Genomic DNA, 8404 nt, shown 5'->3' with positions numbered 1-8404 from the left:
GGTTCAAGCCCCGCAGCAGGCTCTGTGCTGACAGCTCAGAGCCTGGATCCTGCTTCAAATTCTGTGTCTCCCTCTCCCTGTCCCTCCCTCGCTCACACTCTGTGTGTGTGTGTGTCTCTCTCTCAAAAAATAAATAAACGTTAAAAAAATAAAATTAAAAAAAGAAAAGAGTGGCACTTTTGGGGGCGGTAGTCCTTGACTCGTTATGGATGGAACTTTCATAGTCCAAAATGTCCCTTCCCCTTAAAGCCAGCCTGTGGTACGTCCTGTGACTCCGATGGGACCTGAGCAGCTCACTTTAATATCCCCTTTTTTACAAAAGCCTCTGCAGAAACACATTTCAAATGTGTGTGGGGGGGGGGGGGGAAAAAGAAGTCCTGATAACATGATCTTAGTGTTCAGTATTTTGGTCCTATGTAAGCTGTTGTAATTTTGTTTTCCTGCCCTCTCTTAGTTGGGTGTTTTGCCCTCATTTAAATATCGGAGGCAAAGGCAAATTGAGCTACCAGCTTCTAATAGAGGTTCTGTTGTATAAAGACACAAGGATCGTGAAATTGTACAGGGCCCTTCACACTTCTGACGACAGTAGGCCTGGGGAGACCGATGTGGTGGAGTTTTGAGTTCCCGGTTGCGCAGCCTCAGCTAAATGATTTCGGGATTCGCCTCTTTCCTAGTCTGCAAAATGAAACTAATAATCAGGGTCCACACACTGGAAGTTAAATCACTTTTTCAAGTGACTTCAAGCCTGGGTGGCTCCGTCGGTGAAGTGTCCGACTTCGACTCAGGTCATGAACTCACGGTGCATGAGTTCGAGCCCCGCGTCAGGCTCTGTGCTGAGGATCCCGTCTCCCTCTCTCTCTGCCCCTTCCCCGTTCACGCTCTGTCTCTCTGTCTCTCTCTTTCAAAAATAAACATTAAAAAAAATTTAAAAATATAAAGAAACCAATATCGATATCAAATAATATCGCCCTTCCAGAAAAGTTGCAAAGAGAATTCCCACACGTTCTTTACCCAGACTCACGACTTTCTAGTATTTTGGCCACATGTTTTATTATTCTCTGTCTATATTTCTTCGGATATTTTGGGAGTAACTCGTGTATGTCTCGCCCCTTTAACTTTGGATCCTTCAGTTCACATTTCCTGAGAACAAGAATCTCCTGGGTAACCAGAACGCGGTTATCAACGTCAGAAAGTACAACGCAGTACGATAGGCTAAGGCGTACTAGGGTACGTAATGCTATCTACCGTTTCCTACTCTGTAGTCTGCAGTTCAATTTTGTTAATTGTCCCATTCCTGTCCTCCACAGGCTTCTTTGGTCCCTCACACAAGATCGCGTATTGCATTTAGTTAGCATGTCTCTTTAGGTCCACTAATCTGGAACAGATCTTCACCCTTTCCTTGTCTTTCTTTTTTTTTTAATTTTTTTTTAACGTTTATTTATTTATTTTTTTATTTTTTTTATTTTTTTAACGTTTATTATTTTTGGGACAGAGAGAGACAGAGCATGAACGGGGGAGGGGCAGAGAGAGGGAGACACAGAATCGGAAACAGGCTCCAGGCTCTGAGCCATCAGCCCAGAGCCTGACGCGGGGGTCGAACTCATGGACCGCGAGATCGTGACCTGAGCTGAAGTCGGACGCTTAACCGACTGAGCCACCCTTTCCTTGTCTTTCATGACAGTGACATTTCTGCAGAAGACAAGCCAGTTATTTTACAGAATGTTCCTCAGGTTGGTGGTTTTTTTCTTTCTGATATTGATTCACGATTAGATTCAAGTGAGGAATCCTTGGCCAGAATACCCAAACAGTGATGTGTCCTTCTTGGGGTATCTGCAGACACAGGGTATCTATCTGACCCTCATGAGTGATGTTAATTTGGATCACCAGGCCAAGGTGTTGTCCAATTTTCCCACTATACAGTTACTAAGTTCCCTCTGCGATGAATAAGTACTCTGTTGAAAGATAATTTGAAGTCATTGTGAATATCCTCCTTCTCATCAAACTCCCCTTTCCCATGCACCGCCCCCCCCCCCCCCAAACACACACATTTTAGTGTCCATTGACTGGTCTCCACCAACCAATCTTTACTGTGATGGTCGCAAGATGGTGATTCCTCAATTTCACCCTTCCCTTCACATTTATCAGTTGGCATGCTAGGGAAAGGATTTCCTTCATTTGGTTATCTATTTATTATCAGCATGTACTCATAGATTACTATTTTATTTAATATTTATTTTGATACATATACACTGGCTAGATTTAGCCAGTGGGGACCCTTCCAGCTGATACCTGTGATGTTCTAACATTCCTCCACCGCTATTTCTTACTTTTCATTACAACAAGATCTTCTAGGCTCATCTAGTACCTTCTAGGCTCTAGTCGTTCCATCAGTCATCTCTCCAAGGAAAACTTATGGTGGAGAATGGTGTTAGAAACCAAGATCTGGTTGCAAGATGTGCTCATTGCCACTGAGGTATCATTGCTCTGGGATCTTTTCAGTGGACAGATCCAGGAAATATGTACATATAGGTATATGTATATGTGTGTACGTATATATCTATATGTATATATTTACAGTTCATACTGTTCATTCTAATTCCAGGTTTACTCTACAGGAATCTTCCTTGCCTTCCTCACCCTTTCCTTGTCTTTCATTACACATCATTCCGTCTCATATCTCCCTTCTTCCACAGTGAAAACCCTAGCTCTCCAAGCAATACATTTTCTTTTACGCTCAATCACACAATATGCATAAAACAGCTTAATTGCCACATCATAACACTATGGGGGAAAAAAAACCATAAAGGAGTGTTCAAAAATTGTTTGAAGTTCTTTCATTCTCTAGGCTGAGGTTATACAGCCCAAGTACTTTGTTTAAAAGGTATACATATTCGTTCTTTTACTTCCTTGCAGTCTAGGTATGTTATTCATTTGTAACATAGTTAGGTTCAGGTCTTTCTCTTTGGATTCCATTTTTAGGTTCCCCCGTGGTGCCGTCTTTGTTGATTTTATCTGAACATGTTTCCAAAAGTCAAAGCTAGGAAAAAGGTATACTGAGGGAGGTGTAACTCCTTTTATCCCCTCTACCTTATCCTCTCGCCCTTTATAGGTAACTAATTTCATTGTTTTCTGGCATATCATTATTGTATGCGTCTGAGTATGTGTGTGTGTTGGCAAAATAAGCAGATACTCATTAAAAATGTGTAAAATTTTGGGGCGCCTGGGTGGCGCAGTCGGTTAAGCGTCCGACTTCAGCCAGGTCACGATCTCGCGGTCCGTGAGTTCGAGCCCCGCGTCGGGCTCTGGGCCGATGGCTCGGAGCCTGGAGCCTGTTTCCGATTCTGCGTCTCCCTCTCTCTCTGCCCCTTCCCCGTTCATGCTCTGTCTCTCCCTGTCCCAAAAATAAATAAATAAAAACGTTGAAAAAAAATGTGTAAAATTTGTAAAAAAACAAAAAAGACTACCCTTTAATTTAATAATAGCAAGAAGAAGGAAGGCTTCTGTGAACAGATATGGACATATTATGGAAGACTTCTGTAAACGGATATGGATATATTATTAAATATAATATGTAAGATATTACTTTTCAAAGTTTATTATTTTGAGAGAGAGAAAGATAGTAGGGAAGGGGAAGAGAGAGAGAGGGAGAGAGAGATTCCCAAGCAGGATCTGCACTGTCAACGCAGAGCCTGATGAGGGGCTCAAACTCACAAACCGTGAGATCATGACCTGAGCCAAAACCAGGAGTCAGACGCTTAACCAACTGAGCCACCCGGGGGCCCCTATAATACATCATTAAATATAATGGATCCATATCTGTTCTCAGAAGCCTTCCTTAGTCTTTCTTATAGTCCGTTTTCTCAAGCTTTTGAATTCTTGCCAACGTCTCGGGGCAGGGGGTGAGGGGGGCTGGTTTCACAGTTTCTCTGTAGTTTTAATTTGCAACTCTATTATGAGTGAAATTTAACATATTTTTTCATACGTTTACAGACCCTTGAGATCTTTGCCACGCGTTGTCTTACTATGTGCTTGGCCCATCCCCATATTTAAGTTCTTTATATACTGGATCTTACTCCTTTATCCCCACATCTACGATGTGTGCGAGACCAATTGCCACGTCATGTTCTTAATTGAGGGAAACTACACATAACGTGAAATTTCCCACTTGAACCGTTTTCAAGTGTGCAGTTGAGCGACACGAAGGACATTCACACTGCCGTGCTACGCATCACCCCCACCCACCTCCAGGATTTTTTCATCTTCCCCAACCGAAACCGTGTACTTATGAATTTTTACTACTCTGGGTACCTCATATCAGCGGAATCATACGGTGTTTGTGTTTATGTGACTTGTTTATTTCCTTGACCCCACATGCTCAAGATTCTGTGACTTCAGTGACTCCAGACCGCCACATCTAGCTTTGTTTCTGTTCTTGGTTTTTTTTTTTTTTGAATGCCACGTGTGCGCGTTATAGTGATTTTAGACCTGTTACCACACACAATGGAAACAGACTTCCACTGACTTCTTTTCTGCCCTCAACATTGTACAAAGTTTAAACCCTATCATAGGTCCCTTACTCTATAGCGTTAATAATGGTTTTACTTCTCTGATCAATAACTGTACATCCTAACTGATAGGTAGTTGATACACCTTCATTGGGACTTGAAGTTTGGGCTATAAAGTGTCCTTCTTTGTTTCATTTGGTCTTCTTTGGTCTGTTCTACTTTGATATTAGGATCACAGCTCCTGCTTTTTGTAGATTTGGGTTTTCTTTTATGAACAAATTTGAAAATCTTTTCGTAGGCAAATTAAGCCCACTTGTAAATGATATAGTGGTATGGTTTAGTCTCAACTCTGTCATATTATTTTCTTTTATAATTACTACATGTATTATGCCATACTTACTGTGGTCCCCCCCACCCCCATTATCTAGTATGTATTCTTTGCTTTTTTTCAAAAAAATTTTATTTATGTTTGATAGAGAGAGAGAGACAGAACACAAGTGGTGGAGGGGCAGAGAGAGAGGAAGACAGAATCCGAGGCAGCCTCCAGGCTCTGAGCTGTCAGCACAGAGCCTGACACGGGTCTCAAACCCACGAACTGTGAGATCAGGACCTGAGCTGAAGTCGGACGCTCAACCGACTGAACCACCCAGGCACCCCTGTTCTTTGCTGTTCTAAAATTTTTTTCTCTTAGGATTTTAGAATAGGGTTTCCAATATTTGGGGATATTTGCATTTTGCTTTGTCTTTACGTTTTACATTTTTATATCACCTTTAGTTCCTTCCTTTTGTTTCTTAATCGTTTTTTAAGTTTATTTATTTACTTGGAGAGAGAGTGAATAAGCAGAGGAGGGGCAGAGAGAGGAGGACCGAGGATACAAAGCAGCCTCCAAGCCGATAGCAGAGAGCCCGGATGCGGGGCTTGAACTCACGACGCTTAACTGATAGAGCCACCCAGGCACCCCTGTTTCTGAACCTTTTGACATCTGGTCGATCTATCCATTTTACGTGGTCTCACATAGATGAGATCATTATGTGACTATCATTATGTGACTTTCATCTCTTACCTATTTAACAGACAACGATAGGATTCTGTTTTCCCTTTTCCCTTCCCTTTCTCCTTCAGTTGCTTTAGTGGCACCCGTCTTACTTAGTCAGAAAGTGTAATATGTACATACTATTCTCGATTAAATATATAAATGCCCTCCATCAGTCATTTTGCTGGTTCCTCAGTTTTCTCTTGGTTGGGGGAAGCTCATTCTCCAGGAAAGGCACATAACGGTCTCTGATATTTTGCACCCAGTTCCGATCTGTCTGTCTGGAGCTGGACACAAAAGTCCTTGGCTGGCATTTTCTTGCGTTGAGTTTCTTGTAAATGCTGCTTCCCTGTTGCCTTGCGTTGTATCACTCTACGAGTAACTTGATCTTGTTGCCTTTAAAATCTAATCATTTGACTAAGACGCATTTGGAGCTGATTATTCCAGAACAGTTTTCCAAGGTACATGGAAGGTACTTTTGATATGTAATTCAAATTTTCTTTCATTCCCGAATTCTTTCCTGGGATTATAGCTTTCCCCCGTTTTTAATTTTATAATTGGCATACTGCATAAGCACTGTATCAATGGCACAGCATAATGATTTGACTAACATATACTGTGAAATGATTACCACCTTCAAGTTTAGTTAATCTCCGTCGTATGTAACCAAATGAGATATGGATACGAAAAAGACAACAAACGTTTTTTCCTTGTAACGAGAACTCTTAGGACCTACTCTCTTAATAACCTTCAAATATATCATACATGTTACCATGTATCTTTCATAATAGAGGTATCTCTATTGAGGTATCTGTGTTTCTACTTTGAGGGCTCTGGTTATATGTATTTTGGTTCTTCTTTACTGTCTTTCATTTCAACCACTTATCTCTGAACACTTTTTACCTCTTTATCTCATTTTCAACTTCTTGATTATTCTCTTGCCATTCCTCAGGGTCCTTTTACATATTTTTATTTGACTCTATTCTCCCTCAGACATTTTGTAATTTTTCTTTGTTTCTCAGACAGTTTTGTCTTATTTTCAATTGCTTTCCTGCATTTGGCCAACTTTTGCTGCGTTTCTTGCTAATTTTTGTCTAGTCTGTTCTTAGTTTTCGAATTTCAGATTGTAGTTGTAGATACGGAGGCATATGTGCACACACGTGTGTCCAAATACACGATACTTTGCTCAGTTTGGTAGTTTGATGTGTGGTGTTACAATTTCTCCTGCTTCATGGTTTCGTGTGTGTGTGTGTGTGTGTGTGTGTGTGTGTGTGTGTGTGTGTGTATTTTCATCAACTGAAAACGTTAGGATTTTTTTTCATCATAGGAAATGCAAATAATGTTTTGCTGTCTTTTTGAGGTGGCTGGGTATGCAGTCGATTTGATGTTATTCTGTTACTAGGAATTTTGACACAGGGTTCCTAGTTCAGGAATGTTCTCTTCTATCTGTACAGTGAAGTGCGGTTTTTAATAGATAACAGTGGCGGGGGAGGGCCTGGCTGTCTTTTATTTCCGCAGGGTCTTTAATTTGCCCTTTTTACTTCCTTCTTTCCCTTTACTGCCAGGCCTCCAAAGGGCATTACCCTTTCTTTATTTATTTGACTTTTCCCAGAAGCAAGGCTTCTTCAAGGCGGCCACCTCCTGTCCCATTCTGTTTCAAGCCTCTTCCCTGTTAAGTACCCGACCTGTGTTCAGTTTTCAGTGCTTGGTGTCGGACTTTCTCTTTGTAGAGGATTTAAGCCTGGACTTCACTTAAGTCCTTGGCAACAGTGGAGGGAGCTGTGCCGGAATTTGATGTCTTTTCTTTCTTCTACTTAAGAAGCAATTAGAAGTTCAGATCACGGCATTCCCTCGCCTCGTCGCGCTGAAGGCTTGTTTGTTTGCGTTTGGATTCGCTGAAGATGTGAGTAGGGACTCAGACTCAGGCAGTTGCCATCATCCTCCAGACCCGGAAGCCCCCGATATCACTTTTGAAGTATCGAGTGCCAAGTAACATTTCCTTCTTTCCTAGGAGCACGGGAAAGTTCGCGTGTTGCAAGGGCATCCTCAAGGTGACAGCGATTCTGTTACAAGACAGGAGTGTTTTCCTAAGATGCTTAGGTCGTAACTCTCCTTTCTTCTTTTAAGAAAGCAGCAAACGGAAAGGAAAAGATTTAAAAAAATATATATTGCTTCCCTTCTTCCTCTTTCATGGTTATTAAAAACAATATAAAACAAAATAATCCTGTTATTCAAGTGCTGTGCACCCTCGGAAAAATGTTCCCTTGACCTCTCTTATTCGCCCTCTAGACCCCCCCCCCCGCCCACCTCTGACTAAATGGATACATAAAATTGACACCTGGGGATCGGGGATGTTTTGCTGTAAAATTAGTAAGAAAACTGCAGCGAGCAGCAGCTAAGTCGGGGCCAGGAGGCGGGTTTGCAGCAAAAAAAAAAACTCAGGTGGGCCGGCCAGTGGTAAGAGCGAGCCTGTTAAGGGTCTGAGGCGGTCCCAAAGACCCAGGACCGAGGAGATGACAGCCTCGGCGGGGCGGCGCCAGGCAGCCGTGACCGACGGCGTCCCCGGTGCGGGTGCACGTGTGTGTGTGCGCACGTGTGCGCGCGCTCCGCCCGGTCCCGGGCAGCCACCTGTCACTCACGGGGGGCGGAGAGGGCAGCGGCGGGGAGGACGCAGAGGAGGCGGGGCGGCGGCCCGAGCGGGGGCGGCGCCGAGGCCGGCCCCGCGGAGGCCCTCCCGGCGGAGCCCCGCGTGCTGCAGCCATGGAGACGCGGTAATCCCCTCCTCCGGCCCGCGCCCCGGCCCCCGCAGCCGCCGCCGATTGGTCGCCCTTTGCTCCCTGACCCGCTCGCCGCCTCCGAGGCCGCC

The 8404-nt window shown here is 43.5% G+C and overlaps 1 protein-coding gene across 1 annotated transcript in view; it reads left to right on the top strand.

The window, feature by feature from the left end:
* The first annotated feature begins 8289 nt into the window (after positions 1–8289).
* Positions 8290–8404, top strand: part of GALNT2 (polypeptide N-acetylgalactosaminyltransferase 2) — a 194846-nt gene continuing 194731 nt past the window's right edge. The window contains exon 1 of the mRNA XM_040464851.1: positions 8290–8309. The gene's annotated coding sequence lies outside the window, so the exon portion shown is untranslated. The remainder of the gene's footprint in view (positions 8310–8404) is intronic.

This window comes from Herpailurus yagouaroundi, unplaced genomic scaffold (assembly GCF_014898765.1).
Source record: "Herpailurus yagouaroundi ecotype Mexico unplaced genomic scaffold, PumYag 530, whole genome shotgun sequence".
In the NCBI taxonomy this organism is placed as follows: domain Eukaryota; kingdom Metazoa; phylum Chordata; class Mammalia; order Carnivora; family Felidae; genus Herpailurus; species Herpailurus yagouaroundi.
The sequence above is the reverse complement of the archived record's forward strand: the minus strand, read 5'-3'. Positions and strand labels throughout refer to the sequence as shown.